Genomic DNA, 20,046 nt, shown 5'->3' with positions numbered 1-20,046 from the left:
AGATGGGACCTTCATTGTGCAACCCAGCAAACTAGAAAGAGGAATGGATAGTGAGCAGGCAGACCAGGATTCTGGGCCCAGTTCTGTTGCAAATTAGTTGTGTAACCTTGGGCATACTCAACTTCTCTGGGCCTATTGTCCATTGATAGGATCCTAGGATTCTAAATAAGGAAAGGACATCAACCACTTCATTGTATAGCTGAGGAAATTGAGGCTCACTAGTAGATGGTGGAGATGAGATTTGAACCCAGGCTCCCTACTCAAAATCCATTGCTCTTTCCACTAAACCAAAGCATATGAAACAATGATAGATGCTTGATTTGGAATCCCAGGGAAAAGGAGAGGGACAGAACCTATGATTTCATTGGAACAGGGAACTCTTGGTTGAGGACAATCCCTCCACCAATGTATGCAGACACTTTTTCTGCAACTTACAATCTTAGAGAATTGCTAGAATAAGTGACTTGTCCAGGGTCACACTGCCAGGATATGCCAGGACACAGTTTCTAATTCCATTTCTGCTTCTTACCAGTGAGGCTTTGGACAAGTAATTCACTCTGCTTTCAGTTTTCTCACCTGTAAAATGAGAGGTTTGCACTAGACCTCTAAGGTCTCTTCTGAGCCCAAACCCTGCAATTTAATATTTGGAAGTTCCAGGAAAAAAGAGGTGTTTCCTGAGCGGTAATCTTCCCCAGGATGCTGACAGCCGGGGTATTAGCTTTCCCCACCAGTCTCCTGTCATTTACAAATGGAAGGAAGAAAAGTACAGTGTTTTGTGGGTATGTTTCATTTTTTAACCCATACCCGAGAAGAATTAGAGGGGAGGAAGGCTTTTCAAGGGCCCTGGTCCTAGATGACAAGCAAATATCTCAATCCCCCATTTGGCAAGGAAGAAAGTTTCCTATTGTATTCAAATCAAGTGTATTTGCTTCTCCCAGCTCCTTTGTCTAGTCCTGCCATCTATTGCTCAAATTGCCCGCTAATTCTTTCAATTTACATTATTCATAAAGAGCAGAGCTAACTCAAATCCATCTTCAGAAGGATTGTAAGGCAAACAATTTTCTGTGGGGGTAGAGGGTAAAAAAAAATCTTAATTATAAGACAAGATAACAGCTCTTAGAGTGAAATATCAGTTCTTTGGGACCAGCCTGAAGAGATCTCATCCAAAAAAAAATGTGTCTGGAGAGCAATGGGATGAAATAGCCCAGCCATCACTGGGTCACATGTTCTACTTGTTCAGTAAAGGGAATAACAAAGTCCTGCTGCGTGCTAGGCACGTGCTAAACACACATGCACGTCAGGAGGAGTTAAGGGTAAAACTGTAGGAGCACAGAATTTCATAGAATCAGAGATTTAGAACTAGAAAAGACCTCAGAAGCCATCTTTCATTTTATAGGAGAGGAAACAGGATTACACCTCTAGGAAGCATCCAAGACACTGACTTCAAATCCTGTTCTCTTTCCTCTGTACCATAATGTGCTCCTGATGCTGTCATCCAAGGTGTTACACAGCCCTAGTAGTTTCATGTCATGTATGAATTTGATTAACATGTTATCTATGCCTCCAAGTAAGGCAATGTTAAAAAAAAAACAAACAAACCATTAAACATAGGGTCAAGGATAGATTCCCAGAACTGTCCATTAGAGAGCTCTCCTTGAGGTGACATTAAGCAAGAGTAACTCAAGCAGTTCTGATGTAATCTATTCCTCGTGAACCCATAGTGGTGCTTAGTGATTACCATTTCCTTTTCTAAATGTTCACAAACCAACTCTTTAATATGTTCTAAGATGTTGGCAGGAATCAAAATCCAGTCCACAGAGGATGAGTTCAACCTATCAACCTCTGTCCTATGGGCTCAGTATTCTGGTTTACCAATCTCTAGTTGGGTAGCTAGGTGGCACTGCAATGAATAGAGGCTGAAATACTCATCTTCCTGGGTTCAAATCTAGCCTCAGACTCTTACTAGCTGTGTGATCCTGGCGAGTCACTTCACCCTGTTTGCCTCAGTTTCCTCATCTGTAAAATGAGCTGGAGAAGGAAATGGCCAACCACACCAGAATCTTTGCCAAGAAAACCTCAAATGGGTTCATGAAGAATCAGGCATGACTGAACAGCAAATCTCCAGTCCTCTCTCTAAAGTCCTTCCTATTCTCCCCACCCTACCCCCACTCACCAAGCATATCTTCCTGCTCCCCCAGGCAAAGTATTCTCATATTTTCCTGTATCACTTTGCCTGGATTGTCCTTGGCCTCATCACACCCAGTCAATGCTTTCTCTCCACCTCAGTAAGCACCCTGGGGTCAAGAACTATATCATCCTTTATCCTTACCATCTAGCACAGTAGATTGTAAATATTTACTGTTGTTTGTAGAATTATATCAAGCTAAAATTTGCTTCTTTACAACATCCTTTGTGCCTAGTCCAGCCCTCTAAGGTCAAGTAGAATAAAGCTAATCCTTCTCCAACATGACAGCCCTTCATTGATGTAACAACAGCATTTATATTCCTTCTAAGTCTTCTTTTATCCAAGCTACACATCCTCAGTTCTTTCAACTGATCATTACACATTTTCACCTCTGGGCCATATACTCAACTCACTTTCCTCTGGACTCCTTCTCTTCCTGCTCCTCTTCTGTCATTCTGAAAGTGTGGTGCCTAGAACATAACACAATGAAACAGAACTGCTCTTACCAGGACCAAGTACTGAGCTTTTCTAGTTGCTAGAGACAGTCTTCTATCTCTCCACATGACAGAGTGGGGATAAGGCTATATTTGTGTGGTTTGGCTACCAAATGGCATTGTTATCCCTCATGAACTTATAGAGAATTTTTTTTTGAGCCCAAGTGTGAGACTTTACATCTCTCCCTAATAATTTCATTTTAGTGGAGTCTTCTCAAGAGAGGCAGAAGAACATAGTGCATAGAGAACTGGCCTTGAAGCCAAGCAGGTGGGGAGGTCCATGTTCTTCCTGTGACACCTATTCTGTGTGACCCTGGGTGAGTCACTTGACCCCTGAGGATGCTAGGCAACATTCTCAGACTCTAAGTTGCAGGAAGTGATTATATTTGATAATGATGTGTTAACTCACAAAGTACTTCTAAGCTTTGCAGAGTATCTTCCTTCACAACCTGATAAACCATATCTTTCCTTTAATCAAGTCATTCTTTCATCCAAATCATCGATAAAAATGTTAGACCAAGAGATACATTCTGTATAACATTAATAAACTCCTTTGGGACACCTAATTGCAAAATGGATAAAACAATCAATCCTGAGTTCAAATCCAGCCTCAGGTTACTAGCTGTGTAACCCTGGGCAAGTCGTCTAACCCTCGTTTGCCTCAGTTTCCTCATTTGTAAAATGAGGATAATAATAGCTCTTACCTCCCAGGGTTGTTATAAGGATCAAATGGCATAATATTTTCAAAGTGCTCAACACAATGACTGGCACACAATAGGCACTTAGTAAATACTTGTTCCCCTTCCCTCGGTGGCCCAGATAGCACTCAAAATTATACGTTGAAGAAGTCCTAATATGCATTGTCCAAAGGGGTTTTCTCACTAAGCATTCTCTACATAAATAAAATCATGGGCCTAAACCCATCTCTCCCACATGCACACAGCATGTAATAAGCACCTAGTGTACACTATGGCCTAGAGATACATAAATACTGCAAACCACTCCCTGTCCTACAAGGGGAGAGGAATGGTTGATGATGGAAGAAATAATATGTGTGCAGTCTTAAAAATCATCTACCCCGGCCAGGGATGGGGAACCTGTGTCCTCGAGGCCACATGTGACCTTCTAGGTCCTCGGGTACAGCCTTTTAAGTGAGTCCAAGTTTTACAGAATAAATCCTTTTATTAAGGAGATCTGTTCTATGAACTTTGGATTCAGTCAAAGGGCCATATTTGAGGACCTAGAGGGCCACATGTAACCTCTAAACTGCAGGTTCCCCACTCCTGACCTAAGCCATTTATATCTCTTCATCTCATCCCCACGTTTAACAAGAGATGCCTTGTCAAATGCCTTGTTGAAAACCAGGCATTTTCTATCCCTAGCATTCTCCTCATTTACCAGGCTGGTGACCTTGTCCAAAAAGGAAGGGGGGAAGGTAGAGCAGAGAGAAGGGAGGTTGGTCAGGCAGTACTTGATCTTGACGAATCCATGCTGGTTCACCATGCTGGTGAATCTTTAATTCATCGAGGGGATCTGACCATTCTTTTACCATGCCCTCACTTATTCAGGATTTAAACATCCTGTTAAACATTTCTGTTCTTTCCTTCTCAGTCCAAAGATCATTCTCTTTGGCAGAGGAAACAGAAGCAAAGCAAGAACTCGGTGTAATAAATAAAAACAAGAAGGAAACATATTCACCACTGGCATTTTCTTGTCCGTCTCTTATATTATGCTCTTATCCACTGCAAGTGGGGGGAGACATAATGCTAGGGGCAGACCGTGCCAAGTGAGCAGGCATGTGTGCCCCAGAAAGTACAGTCCAAGTCCCTGCTACAAAGCCCACAGTACCCTGAGGCCCTCACCCCCAATCCCTGGGAAGAGGTAGAACCCAAGGGTTCCATGACCATGGATCACCTGGGGAGGAAATGGGCCAGCCTCCCCCCTGCCCAGGATGTTAGCGCTCTTGAACAAAGTCCTTGGGCCCCATGTTAGTTATACCTTTGTTTCTGAGGGTTACCCACACCTGCCTTTTATATTTAATTTCAAAAACTGTTTTATTAGAGTGTAACAAGGACTGAACTCTATGGAGCATATGTGGGTCTGAGCTCTCCAGGAAGTTTCTGGGGCATGTATGGCTTATCACTGAAGTACTTGGTACTTTGGTATGAGGCAAAACCCTTGGGAAATCCTTGGGGACTTCCCGTTGCCAAGGTAAAAAAGGAAAGACGGCTTCTCCATCTTCCTTCAATAAAGTCCCCATCCCAGTAGCATGGCATCCTTGAGCCATGTGACTGCTGGTGCCAGAGGTCAGCTAGGCAAGCAGGAAGCCAGAATAAATGAAGGGGATCCTGGGAATTAGGCCTTTTTTGTTATCTCTAAGCCCTGAAGACTCCATCTCCCTCCCTCTACACACATACACACACACACACACACACACACACACACACACACACACACTGTCGCCTTGGAGTTTCTCATTCCACAAAGTCACATAATCCCTCACTCTATGCAAAGTGATCATCCCAGCCCAATTTGCAGCCAGTATTTTTTCTACTATTGTGAAATTCACCTGAGTGTGGTAAAATCTAAGAAATTCTTGTTGGGGAAAAAAATACCAACAAGACCCCATGTCATGAAGTTAAATTTCAACAACAGTTGAGCAAACATTCTTTGATCATCTCCTGTGTTCAGAGCACTGGTCCCAGGTGCAAGGGGAACTACAAAGAAGAAGGCACAATCCCTGTCCTCAAGGGCTCACAATCTAATAAAGAACTCTCCAGCCTGACCAGATCACTGCCTAAGCAATCCCTGATAAGATCAGGAAAGAATAAACACAGAGATCCAGGGAGCCATGTGCTCATCGTGCCATGGTGGGGTAAGAGACATGATTCAGTTAAGTCTGCCTCATTAAGTACCGCATAGGAAAAAAAAAGGCAATAAAGGTGCTTTAAGAGGCAGGGGGCATGCTAAGATTCACCTCTCCTAGTGGGTTATACAGAACATGTAGAGATATTCCCTGCTGGGTTCCAATCTACCAGGTGGAATTCTGGGAACCTACTCCCAACCTTTCATGACTAGAGGAAGAGTGGGGGTTTTACTTCGTGATGAAAAGTCCTCCTCTGCTGAGTGGGAAGGACTGATGACTCAGAGGCTGCTGAAATGGAAGTTGGTGGATATACAAAAGGGTGACCCAACTCCCCATTGCGTTCCTCAAGGGAGATTGAACTGTTTCTGAGTTGTCTCTTGGGAGCTGGATGGTGAAAGGGTAGCTGCCCTGTCTGGCTGGGAACAAGTGGCTGCCTTTGATTCTTTGCATTTTTTTCTTTCCTGACTTAAGACAAAGGAACATAGAAAGATGTGATTGTCTAGGTGGTGACTTTGGGAGGTTCAAAATAAATCTAGAGGTCTACAACCGCAGGGCCTGGGGGAATGTCCACCAGAGTGGTAGTGGCCAATGACAATGGAAGTGACCACATCAGGAATGAAAATAAACAGTAAGGACAGATGGTTTCAACCAATCTGACCCTTCATGGGATCAGCCTAGATTTCCTCAACTGTAAAATGGAGATTATAATAGCCACTTATTTCACAGGGTTGTTGTGAGGATCAACAAAAATCATTTGTAAAATGCTTAGCAGAATGCCTGGTATATAATAGGAGATTAATAAATGGTTCCTTTCCTTCTCCCCTTCAAGGTAGAAAGAAGAACCACCAATGGATCCTAGAAAGGCAGAAACATTCACTGCCCAGCAGAGAGCTATACCCAAAGGAAACTTTGTAAGGACTGCATAAAGAGAGAAAAGACAATCAATCAACTTTTACAAGGGGTTAGGTAACCCTTTGTCACCCATATGTTATCTACACATGTGCTTCACTACCATTGCAGTTTGAGTTTAAATCTCTTTCCCCATGGACCTATGGGTCTCATGTGTATTTGTGCAAGACTACACCCCAGGTTTGGGGAGGAATATTTTGTACAAAGTGCTCTTACTATACTAACTTATCAAATGCCTTTCCTAGAAGGTAATTGCCTACTGTCTGATTATTGATGAGGAACATGCCAGTGGGGGCTCTAGAGTTACCACATTAGAAGCATAATCCCTCAAACCAATAGGACTAAAGTAGAAGTATAAAAGGGGATCAAATACATCTCTGGGGTATTTGCTCAGATTATTTAAATCCTCTCTGGAGACCCAACATACAAGTGAAAGTTTATCATGGGGGGAGGGGGTGAAGGGGAGGTGTTACATGCAAAATTGGACAAGATAAATTCATGGGGGGGGGAGCAAAAGTGCTCTTAGACGTCTAAGGGAGGAAAGATCATTCCTGACTCCGGATCAGAAGCAATCAACCAACCCTTTATTGTACTGGAAGCTCTCAAAGAGTAAAAATTGCTGAGACTGCTTTGTAAACCTTAGATTACCTAATGGGATTCCAGACTGTGGAATTACTTGAGAAATGATAGTGTGATCTAGTGGATAGAGTGGTATCAGGCAGTCTTGAGTTTAAATCCCTGCTCAGAAACTTGTCATCTCTGTGACCTCCTATCCACCCCACCTAAAAAGTCTCTGAGTCTCAGTTTCCTCATCTGTAAAATGCACATCATAGTAGCATCTACCTCATAAGGTTGTTGTAAGGATCTGGTAAGACAACATCATTACAAACCCCAAAGCAACATGGAAATATGAGCTGTTTTTATCACTTAGCAAACTTAAATATTATCATACAATTATTATTATTATTCAATAGACACTTCCTGATGGTGTCTGGGGAGGAGGAAGGGTGGAGATCACATAGAAGATGGTGTGTAGAATTCTACAAAAAGTCACTTTGTCTTTAGAGCCTGGCACCATCCTGGCACATATTAGGGTGCTTAATAACACTCACTGATCTATTCAGATCCTCTCAAATACCTCCCTTGACTCATTACTTCCCAAGTCCCAATGCATAGCCCAGTACTTAGCTCAGAGTAAGTGTTTAACAAATGCTTATTGACTGATCACTTATCTGTGCACATGTTATATTCCTTAGTATAAGAGGCAACATTTTAAGTCTTGGTAGACCTAAGGCCTAACATGTAATAAGTGCTTAATAAACCCCATCAAGGGCACAGAGAATTCACCAGTGAGTAGTGAAAAATCAAGCCACCCTTCCTCTACCCCAGTTGTCTCACAGGTACTTGGGCTCTCATAGTACAGCAGAAAAATTGGGGTTCAAATCCCAGCTCACTCACTTATTCCTCAACTGACTTTAGGCAGGTCCATTGAGCTCTCTGGTCTCAATGTCTTCACCTGTAAAATGAGAGAGTAAATGGTCTCTGAGATTCTTTCTAGCTCTCAAATTCAAGATTCCCTTCAGTTCCCAGAAACAAAATCATACCAACCCACCAGTCATTACTGAGTTCAGTAAAGTCAAAGTAAATTTGGATTCAAGTCCCAGCTCTAACGACCTTCTCTCAAAGCCTCTGTTTCATCTGTTAAAAAAAATTAGGAGAATAAGATTTGTGTTAGAGAATTGGGGAGGGGGCAAGTACTTGAGACATTAACCAAGCGACCTTGGGACTTAATCTCCCCAGGCCTTGGTTTCCTCATCTCTCAAATAAGAGTGTTGGTCTAAGTGACTTCAGAAGTTCCTTCTAGCTCTACACATACAGAGTAAATTGGTGATAACTTCAAAGGACACTTTAAAGGGAGTAAGAGGGATGGGGAGGACTGAAACTGTTTCCTGTAGCAGGTGGAACTTTACATGAAACTTGAAGGAAGTGATGAGGAGAGAGAGCATCCCAAGCACAGGGAACAAGACAGAAAATGCCCAGTCTCGGAAGATGGAATAATGGGCTAAGAACAGCCAGGAGGCCGTTGATCATTGGATCATGGATTACTATGAAGGAGTAAGATATTAGTAAGGTAGAAGGGGGCCAAGTTATCAAGAGCTTTAAAAACCAAACCCAGGATTTTATGTTTGATACTGGAAGTGGGAAGCAATCATGAAAGTTTGTTGAATGATGGGGTGACCTGGTCAGACTGGAGCTTTAGGAAAAATCACTTCGGTGGCTGAAAGGCAACTGGACTGGAGTGGGGAGAGCCTTTACACAGGTAGACATCTCCCCTCCCCACCCAGTCAGCCCTCATCGGGCTATTACAATAATCCAGGTATGAGGAGAGGAGGGTCTAACCAGGGTGAGAGCAGTGTCAGAGGAGAGGAGGGGGTGAATGGGAGAGATGTGAGAATATGGTGGACAGGCTTTGTCTTATCTATGCGCATTCCCCCTACCCCTACCCCCTTGTAAAGGAAACCAGCTCTGGGTTCACAGGTACCCCTTGTGGTCTGTCTCCCAGCCTGAGCACTCATCACAGCCCCAAGTGTTGCTAGGCAATTTTCTTACAGTTCTCTCTTCTTATTTCCATAGTCAAGCTAGTATTTTTCCAAAGCCTGGCCCCTGCACCTTCTCCAAAAAAGCACAGCCTTTCCCAAATTGCACCTGGGACCTTTTCATCAGTGGGCGGGCAGAACCCCACCCCCACCTCCGCCCCCCAAAGGTGTGCCATGGAAAACTTCGACATTTACAAGCGTGCTTCTGCTGATGGAAAAAGTCGAGCAAGCTCTGGCTCAAAGCATCATCAGGGCAGGGCCTCATTCATTCCTCCACCAACTATTCAGTGATTTGGGGCAAGTTTGTTTTTCAATGGAAGCTCAGTTTCCTCATCTGGAAAATGGAGATAATAATCCTCGAACTAGAGGCAAGTGTTTGAAAGATCATTGGTTTAGTGTCAGAGGACCTCGGTTCTAATCCTGCTCTCTTATACACTACCTGTGAAACCTTGAGCAAGCAGATTATCCTCTCTTAGCCTCAGTTTGCTCATCTGTGAAACAAGAGGGCTGGACCCAATGGCCTCTGAAGGTCCTGTCAGCCATCAAACTAGGTGCCTAGATCTCCTGTCCTCCTTACTAATGTCTTACAAGTAAATCCCTTCATAAACCTTAAAGCATGAAATAAATGTGTTACTATCGCAATTACAAACTCACAAGATTGCAGCTGTAGAGATGGATGCCTCTCATGCTACAGAGGAGGAAACTGAGGCCCAGAGAAATAGAGCTTCCCAAGGTCATCTGAGCACTAAGTAAGAGAGATGAGATTTGAACTCAGGGCCCGAAGTTCCTGAACCATTGTTACTTTCACTCCCCCCAGCAGTATCTTGGTCACCAAAGAGGATTAAAAAGGAGTGGATCTGCCCCTTCAGAGGCTAACTCTCCTTAAAGGAAAAGTTTCCACATATACAATAATAATATTATTGCACAATCAACTCCTGAAAAAATAATCCAGGCATTCAGAGATTTCCGTGATCTGAGGCTATCAGAAAAGGCACCAGCAGCAAGGTAGGGTTTCAATTCAATCAAGAAATATTTGCTGAGGAAAATGCAAACATAAATAACATCCGGGCAGCTCAGTGGTGAAGCGGACAGAGGCCCGGACCTAGAAGACTCATCTTCCTGAGTTCAAATCCAGCCTCAGACACTTCCTAGCTGTGTGACCCTGGACAAGTCACTTTACCCTGTTTGCTTCAGTTTCCTCATCTGTAAAATGAGCTGGATAAGGAAATGGCAAACTACTCCAGTACCTTTGGCAAGAAAACCCCAAATGGAATCACAAAGAGTCAGACACAACTGAAATGACTGAAAAACAGAAATAATAGCCGAGTGCTTCTCAAAAATTTGCCATCTAGGGGACAGGGAGAAGGGAGATGAAATAAGACACACAAAGTTTATTTTTTTTTTATTTAACTTTTAACATTCATTTTCACAAAATTTTGGGTTACAAATTTTCTCCCCTTTTATCCCCTCCCCCCCCAAACACCAAGCATTCTAATTGCCCCTGTGACCAATCTGCTCTCTCTTCTATCATCCCACTCTGCCCTTGTCTCCGTCTTCTCTTTTGTCCTGTAGGGCCAGATAGCTTTCTATGCCCCTTTACCTGTATTTCTTATTTCCTAGTGGCAAGAACATTACTTGACAGTTGATCCTAACACTTTGAGTTCCAACTTCTTTACCTCCCTCCCTCTCCACCCCTTCCCTTTGGAAGGCAAGCAATTCAATATAGGCCAAATCTGTGTAGTTCTGCAAATGACTTCCATAATAGTTGTTTTGTATAGGACTAACTATATTTCCCTCCATCCTATCCTGCCCCCCATTACTTCTATTCTCTTTTGATCCTATCCCTCCCCATGAGTGTCGACCTCAAATTGCACTCTCCTCCCCATGCCCTCCCTTCTATCATTCCCCCCCACCCTGCTTATCCCCTTATCCCCCACTTTGCTGTATTGTAAGATAGGTTTTCATACCAAAATGAGTGTGCGTTTTATTCTTTCCTTTAGTGGAATGTGATGAGAGTAAACTTCATGTTTTTTTCTCTCACCTCCCCTCTTTATCCCTCCACTAATAAGTCTTTTGCTTGCCTCTTTTATGAGAGATAATTTGCCCCATTCCATTTCTCCCTTTCTCCTCCCAATATTTTTCTCTCTCACTGCTTGATTTCATTTTTTAAAGATATGATCCCATCCTCTTCAATTCACTCTGTGCACTCTGTCTCTATGTGTGTGTGCATGTGTGTGCGACATACGAAGTTTTATAGGAGCCTCTATCTGGAACTGGGGGTGGACATAGAGTGCTTCTAATTCAAACCTTTCATTTTACAGATAAGAAAACCGAAGCCCCAGGGTGGGCCAGGAAGAAGAATGACTTAGGATCATAGCAAGAGCCACAGAGACCCTCTAATCCAACCCCCTTATTTTATAGATGAGAAAACTGGGGCTCCAGTAGCCTCCCAACATCATCCTGATAGCAAAACAGGATCTAAACTCAGGTCCCCAAAACTAGTTTTCCCCTTCTTCTCCACCATACTGTTTTGGTGTTTAGAGAAAACAGAGAGCCCTCTTGGTCAAGGGATCAGGGAAGGAGAGCTCAGATCTGGGTACCGAGAGAAGGCTGTACGTTTCTTGAAACAGAAACAAGAGAATCCTCTATTCCAGGGGTAAGGAGCTATGTGAGTAAAGAAAAGGGAAGGATGTGGGGAAGGACCTTGAAAGGGGGCTAAGATCAGAATCAGCTAAGACAAGTGAAAGCTGTCCAATGTGGTCAGAGCCGAGGGTTTGTTTTAGGGAGCAGTGGATGGAGAACAAGGTTGGAAAGATAAAACAGGGACAGATTGTAGGAAGCAGGCTTTTTTTTGTCAGCCTAAGGAGTCAGGACAGAGTCCTGTGGGAAACAGGGGAAGGTTTCTGAGCAGGAATGAGTGATCTGAATAAGGATTTAGGGAGACTAATCCGGAAGTACCTAAAGGGAAGATTGGTGGGAATGATAGGGACTGAAGGTCGAGACAAATAAGCAAGCCATTGTCATCCCCTGTATTGGTTGATAAAGTTTCATTGATATTGTCTTTACCCCCAAAAACTTATTCTTCTTAGGAAACACAGGGTGACATTGGGGGAGAAGGGTAGAATACAATTCAGCCAGTCAGTACACCTACTGTGTACAAGGTACCGTCCCCTCTGCACAACATTCTACCCCATTGTTTCTGGACCTGCTATCTCTCCCTGCCTCTCCCCAGTTCCCTTTGGAAATCCTTAGCTTCTTTCAAGAAAATTACAACTTATTACACACTAGCCAAGGCATTTATTTCCTGGTCTCTTCAGTGTTTAGTATTCTCACTTCCCTCCCAAAAATGACTTTAGGTGTATATTCTAATCTGCACATGTTGCACGTGTGCATGTGTGCATGAATGCACACACACACAGTAGAATATAAAACTATTGGGGTAGGGCTTCTTTTCTCTCTTCCTTCCTTCTTCCCTTCATTTCTTTCTTGTCTTTGCATCGCTAGCCCCTGGAACACAATGAGCACCCAATACTGATTGAATAGAAGGTACTTATTGAAGGTGGGGAACAGCCTAAACTATTGCAGTCGCCTTCTGCTAGTTCTCCCTGCCTCAAATCCCCCCACCTCCACTCCAGTCCATCCTTCTCTCATCTGCCAAAGGGATCTTCCTAAAGTAAAAATCTGACCGTATCAAGCCACTCCCTGCCCCCGGTCCTCCACTACCCAGGAACCTCCCAATGACTCCCTGTTCTAGGATGAAATAGAAAATCCTCTGGCTTTTAAAGCCCTTTGCTGGGTCTCTTCCTACCTTTCCAGTCTTCTTATACTTTACTCCCCTCCCCACAATGCACTGATACTAATGTTCCTTCTCCAAACCCCAAACTCACTATGTCCCATTTCCCAACTTTACAGTGACTGTTTCCTCTCTCCCCACCCTGCCCCCAAGCCTGGAATATTCTCCCTCCTCACCTTCACTTTTTACTTTCCTTGCCTTCAAATCTTATTTCAAATCTTTTACAGGAGGATTTCCCAGAAGCCCAGTTTTTAGTGCCTTCCACGTGAGAGTAGCTTTCCTCTACGTGCCTGTGTATATATACACACACACATATAATAATACACATACATCCATATGTGCCTATTATATGCATATATATGCATGTATATTATATGCATATATATCTTTGTCTTGTACGTATATAGTTTGCACGCTGTCTCTCCTACCAGAACCTGAGGTCTTTGAGGACACAGTTTTGTCTTTGTATCCCCAGCCCTTAGCAAAGTACCTGGCATGTAGTAAATGCCTAATAAATACCTGCTGGAGTTCAGGGGGGTAAAGAAAGGGGACTGGAGAGTGGAGGACAAAGTCTTTTAGCTATCAGGGCCTTCCACCTCCACACTGTCCTGCTCCCTGGATGCAGGGTAAGGATAGGAGCCCAGGGCAGCCAAGGGCTGTGAGACAGCTGTTTTTTATTTTTCAAGAAGAAGGGAAAGAGAGACAGGAGAAAAAGAAAAATACATTCTTTCTGGCAAGTCTTTATTTCAGACACCCACCTGGTCCCGGTCCCCTCATCCTGCTTCCCATCCTGCCCCTGCCCCAGCCCTGTCTCTTGCTGGCCAGTCTGGGACAGCTAAGGATTCAGATCTTTATCTTTCTGGGACACTCTGATGCCCAGGCTGAGACTAATCTCTGAATATGCCCTCTCTCTCGCCCCCCCCTCCCCGCCCCCCACCTGCTTCATCTCAGGCAATTAGCTTCCCCAGAGAAAATCCCTCTTAAGGAGTTTTGCCTTTGGCCTGAGCTCACCGTCTCCATCCAGCTGAGTTGGTCTCAAAGGTGAATATCAAATAAATGCATTACAGATGTTTCCCTTTCCGTTTCTGGCTACTGCTGCTCCAGAGCTAGGGCCCTTCCCACGGTAATCCAGTCCGGGTTTTCCTCCTTGCCGTACCGACAACTTTTTCCAGCTGTGGTTATTTGATAATGATTTTTTTTAACCTTTCCCAATAAATTGTTTATCTCAGAAGACCATGAGTTTCAGGTGATGGCTAATGAGTTACAGATGCCTTTAACTCCAGGTGAATGGCTCAGAACCTGACCCAGAAAGCAGCATCGAGCAGACAGGAGAAATCCCATTGGGACAGACTCCTGTTGCCCTCAGCTCAGGATTGTGGTCCCCACCACCACCACCCACTCAACTTGCAAAGAGTTCTGGGCCCTCAGTAGCATTCTGGATCCTCAGAGGGCTCTCCTGAATCCCCCTCTTCTGCACGCATTGCCAATGAGTGGGTGAGGTGCAAGAGAGAAGACACAAACTCTGTTTCCTCCTTGAATACTGTCTAAGCAGCAGGTGACCTTGTCCATTTGGGGGGTGGGGTGATGACTGGGCTACCAGCAAGCAAGCCCCCCTCCTTCCTCCTCCAAAGAGTCTTACCCACTCAAAGGAATTGTATGCCTCTGGTCGGAGGCTTTGATCACTGTAGTGAGCCGGCAAAGCCATCCAGAGTAGAAGTTCTGAACCTAAGACGCACAGACCACCCCCAAGTGGGTTATCTAATAAATTTCAAGGGATCTGTGGGGATAGTAAAAAAATACATCTTTATTTTCACTAAACTTTAACTAAAATGAGTATTTCCTTCAATTATGAATGCTGGCAACAAGGGTTAGTGTGAAAAGGGGTCTATAGGCTTCACCAGACCAAGGGCTGAGACAAAAAGAAAGTTTTTTTAGTTTTTTTTTCCCCAGCTCTAAGGGGAAGGAAAAGGGGATAGGTCATTTTCACCTGTTATCTGTCACTTACACCTTCGTGTAAATGAGTCTCAGAAGTTTCTCTAAAAGCCCCAAAGCCCTGGCATCCAGAGAAAGAATGGTGCCCCACCCCCACCCCAGGCTGGGAAAGCGTAGACAACTAGGAGCCTGGGGTCAGTGCAGCTGGGGTGGGGGAGAGATAAAGCATTAGTGGGCCCATGCGTAAGGTTTGAAATCTGAGCCCCGGTTTGTGTGACTATCCACTGGAGGCTTTGAGCCTTCCAGCGATCACGTGCAACTTGTGATCCCTGGAGCCCTGGAAAGCTGAATTCTCCAGTACCAAACATTTTTTTCACAGAGGTGAGGGGCTATGGGTATGGAGTATTACATATACTGTCAATTCAGTTGGTAGGTTGATTCATTCTGCTGAACTATTTTTTTTCCTACGAAGGGGTGAGGGGTAGAGGGAAGCGGTTATACGAAAAATAAGGATGATGTTAAAAAAAAAAAAAAAGCAGAGTTCCAGAGAAGGCCTGTTCCCAAATGGCCACTTAGCAAATACTTTGTTCCATGAATGTGAGAAAGCTACAAACTGTATGAAAGGCATTTGTGGTCTCAGACCATCGTCCAGGACAACGACCCAAGCCTCATCTTGCAAAGACCACTTGACCATGCCTACTATAACCCTGGGCAATCCCTTGACCGTGCTGGGACTCAGTTTCCTTTTCTGTAAAATGAGTTGCCAGACAGCCTAGGAGGTTCCTTCCAGTTCTGTGTTCTTATAAAATAAAAATATACCTAAGAGATATTGTGGGGAAAGTACCAAACTGGAAAGCTGAGGCCCTAACTCTGCCTTTAATCATATTGTGGCTGGCCAAGTCTTTTTCCCTGATCTGGGCTTTAGTTTCTCTCCTCTACAAAATGAAGAGGTCTGTTCTCCAGAGCCTCAGAATCTAAGATCCTATGAGCTGATGGTCTCTAAAGTTCCTTCCACCCCCAACATTCAAAGGTTGTAAAAACCTAAACTGTTGGAGGGAAGGGAGAGGTGTTAGGGCAAGGGGAGGGGGTCAGAAATTAAAACAATGAGACAAACCAGCTCCAAAAAACAGGTTTCATTTTTACCAAGGGAAATTAGGGAATTTGTGCTATTTATAACCGCTAGAATAAAGATATTGTCCCTTTGCAGGGAGGGTGTAGAGAAGAGGACAGAATGGTGTCCAGCTACCAGCTCTCACTTTGTCCACCCAGAGTCTGGCATATAGAGGTACTTAATTAATGTTTATTGATTGATCGATATTCATTGATAACGTCATAGAAAGCACTATCATCTTGAGAAGTTTTTCTTTCTCTCCCCCCCAAAGGTGGAAGAAAACCACTCAACCCTCTTCTAAATCAATCAATCAGCACTTATTATGTTCAGGGTTGGGGGAGGGAGAACGTAGCTTCATACTCGTGATTCATGCCCTGGGAATCTGCTTCCAAACTAGTCGGAAAGGCAGAAAATGCACAAGAAAGGATAAGAACATACCAGACCAACAATGCTAACTGGCAGGTGGGAGTAAGTGCTGCTCATCTTCACGGGGGCTGAACGTTTTTTTGGAGGGGTGGGGGTGGGGATATGGGGAAGAGGAGGAATGATGCTTTATGCCAAAGGATAGGAATCACCCTTTCACCAGATATAAATTCCCAAATCTGTCCTGGGGAGTGTCTAGAGAAGAAGAAGAAAACCTCTTTCTAATCTGAATTCTGTCTCTGCAACTAAAAGCTGAAAGAGGATGGAGAGTTAGTATGGTAACTTGCATGTGAAGTCCGGATCTTAGACACTAGCTGTGTGACTCTAAGCAAGTCATGTCACATGTCAGGGCCTCAGTTTCCCTCATTTGTAAAATGAGAAGGTTGGACTCCATGATCCCTTGAGGTCTCCAACTCCAAATCTATTATCCGGATAAGAGAGAAGCCATGCCAGGTCCACCTTCTCCCTTGGATTCTCATTCTCCGACTGTAGCAGGAGACTTCTGCAGAACCCCAGAGAAATTCTCATTTTCTTTCTCATTATAACAAAGTGGAATCCTGGAGGAGGGAGAGGGGGGTGTACTCTGGACAGTTCTTTAAGCCGTCCTTGTTTTCTCCTGATCAGATGCAGCTCAGAGGCCTGGCCGGGGCCCCTGCTGACCTGAGTGTTTACACAGAAGTAGGATTTATCTCAGTTTCGGGAGGTCCTGGGCCAGGCTGGCCCTAGATCATCATTAGTTCCATCAAAGGAATGATCTGACATTTGAAAGAACAAGATGCATGACGTTCAAATTGGAAACAGCCTGGTGGGTCGGGCGAGCCTGAGAGCTCCCTGGATAGCTGGGGGCCTCCCTCCTGGAGAACCTGGGAGAGCCCAGGGCTGGGGAGGAAAGCCAGTCCTGCAGGAAGAAGCAAACGGTCGTAATAACAGTGGGTCTGAGGACGGTGTGGGCGATAATGACATTTGTCTAACTCACGAAGATTTGCACATTTGCTTTATGTATAAAATCCCACGTTTGGTTTTGAAAGCCTTGATCACCCGGTTTCTCCTTACCTTGTCTGTCTTCTCAATACCTAACTTTCCTCCAAGTCTGAGATCCGGCCTCGTGGGCCTTTCCTCACACACAACACTCCATCTCCCACTTCCATGACTTTCCCCTGGCTGTCCCCCATGCCTGGAATGCCATACTTCGACTTGCCTCCTGCCTTCCTTCAAGTTCCAGCTAAAGGTCTTTCCTAATCAATTTTCCCTGATGGTACTGTTTACATATATAATGATTTGCACCTAGTTTCCCCCATTAGGACAGGAGCTCCTCAGGACAGAGACTGTTTTAGCTTTTCCTTGAATCCCCAGCACTTGGCACGTCACCCGAATTTTACAGATGAGGAAACTGAGTTACAGATCAGGAAACTGAGTTACAGATCTAAGTCAGCATTAAAATTCAGCTCTTCCCAACTCTAAATTCAAACCCCTATTCACTAAAGAAAAATTCCAAAATTACTCCCAGGGAGAAATCCTAGGTGGGGAGTTAGTTAGAAGGGGATGGAAAAAGATGGGGATCTAGTGCAAAGTAGAGATCAAAAATCAGACAAAGGGAGAAAGTGGAAAACAGAAGGCTGAGAAAGGAGGGAAGGGGGGAGGGATGAGTGGGTGTGGATATGAAAGTGAGGCTGGAAATCTAACTACTCAGAAGCAATCCTAATCCCTCCAGGTGCCCAAAGAGCCCTAATGCTCTGAGGAGACAGAGCCCTGATGGCAGCCCCTCCCTCCCAGGTTTAAATTACAGGCTGTCCTAAAAGAAAGAGAGAGTGCCTCTGTGGTAGAGATAACAATCTCCCAGGCTCCCCTCCATCTCCAGCCTATTGACATAGCAATCAATGTGGTTAGCACAGATTGGGTCTGATAGCAGTAATGCCTTGTTAGGCAGAGTGGGTGTTAAAAGGAGCAAGCAGCCTGGGGATTCCTGGAAGCCAGGCCCCAGCAGTGAGCAGGAGCAGTGAGGCGTTAAAGCATGATAGGACATGCTGCTCCCAGGAGGCCCTCCAAGCCAGCCCCTGAAACTTGGAGCTCCCTCTGAAAGCCGAGCCCTCCCTGGGTCCAAGGGCAGCCCTTGCAGAAGACCAGAGGGCCAGAACAGGACTTCAGAGCCCAGTTGAACGAACCCTTTCATTTTACAAAGGGAGAAACTGAGGCTGAATGAACCCCTTCATTTTACAGAGGGAGAAACTGAAGCCTCAAAAGTTGAAGTGACTTGCCCAAGGTCACAGAGCAGCAGGAAGGTCTAGCATTCGAACCCAGTTCTTTGGACACTCTGTCGTATACCTTCCTTCCCCCATGCTCTCTGGTCCTAACTTGGGTCCCCAATATGATCCCCTCCCCATGCCTTCTACAAACAGGGGAGAGTATCAGTTGGGTCATGACACTGTAGTACACGAACATAGTTGTATGTCACTTCACCACAAGGAAGAATGACTGGAAAAAGCAGAGAAGTATGGGAAGACTCTGAACAGATACAAAGCGAAGTAAGTAGAACCAGGAAAATGATTTTCACAAAGCAGCAGCAACAGCACATTGAAATAATCCTCTGAAATTAGAACGTGCAAACTTGGCCCGAAAGAAGGGAAATGAGAAAGGAGCTGGTTAGTTGAGGTTTTCACTCAGCCTCTGATTTTATAGGAGCACTGGCTTCTCCCAATGCATCTCTCTGCAATTTACAATCCTAGAAAGTTGCCTTGGTCATGGCTATGTTGGTTGGCTTTATTAAACTTTTCTCTCTTCTTTTCTGTTCTCATTTTAAGGGACAGATCTCTTTTTGGAGCTTTGGTGACAACAGGAAGGAATCCATTAAAAAAACATAGGTGATATAAAAACAAAAATATTGGTAAAAATTTCATTTTTTATGGAAAAAGTATATATGAAAAAAGCAACACTATGAAATAAACTTGGTGTTGTAAAATTATAGTACCAAGCTTGGTTCTGAAGAAAGTATAGGGAAATGCATTACCCTATCTTCTCTGCAAAGGTGGGGAGCTTTAACTGTGGAACATTTCATAGATGGTCAGAATGAGCTGGTTAGTTGTGTTTTGGTTTTGGCTTTGTTTTTTTTTTTAAGAAATGAAGATGATATAAAAACAAAAATTTAAATTTAAAAATGTTTTAATTTTTTTAAAAGGAGGGGAGACAATCTATGATCCCCTAAGATCCCAGCCCATTTGAGGTCTGTGTCATGATCAGACAGAAAAAAACAGAGCCAGGGTGACGCTCCCATCTTTCAAATCCAACTGGGCCTTTGTGGCCCAGACTCTCCTGGATGGCTTCATAAGCAAGCATTCATCCTGGCCACGCAGTGCTGGCTCCTGTGGTCTCATCTCAAAAGCTCCTATCCTTACCCAGAAATCTCATGAATGATTTTATGAACAGGAATAGGAGCAGGGGACTGCCAGTGATGACCCTGGTCCCAAAGTTCCTTGAAGTTGCTGTAGGTGGCTGGAAAGCTGAAACACTAACTACTGCCTCAGACCTTTACCAGCCAACATCTTGAAGGGGAAGAGAAGGAATTTGAGCTATGATAGTGTCTGAGACAATTGGGATGAGGGGAGCAGGAGGCAGAGAGGCTGGAGGGGAAGGGTAAAGACAAACTGTCTGCTTCGTAATTCCCCTCTGGAATGAATCAATGTATTGTAATCCAGGGAGGTCCTGGTGGGCCCTATCTCTAGGGTTTGGTCTGCTTAACATC

The 20,046-nt window shown here is 44.3% G+C and overlaps 1 long non-coding RNA gene across 1 annotated transcript; it reads left to right on the top strand.

The window, feature by feature from the left end:
• Positions 1 to 16,158: 16,158 nt before the first annotated feature.
• LOC140523472 (uncharacterized) lies at positions 16,159 to 17,337 on the top strand. Its single transcript, XR_011973409.1, has 2 exons — positions 16,159 to 16,349; positions 16,935 to 17,337. It is a non-coding gene; the product is annotated as an uncharacterized lncRNA (long non-coding RNA).
• The last annotated feature ends 2,709 nt before the right edge of the window (positions 17,338 to 20,046 follow it).

The sequence above is a fragment of the Notamacropus eugenii genome, chromosome 2 (assembly GCF_028372415.1).
Source record: "Notamacropus eugenii isolate mMacEug1 chromosome 2, mMacEug1.pri_v2, whole genome shotgun sequence".
Taxonomy (NCBI): domain Eukaryota; kingdom Metazoa; phylum Chordata; class Mammalia; order Diprotodontia; family Macropodidae; genus Notamacropus; species Notamacropus eugenii.
Note: the sequence above shows the minus strand (reverse complement) of the source record. Positions and strands in the feature narration are given on the sequence as shown.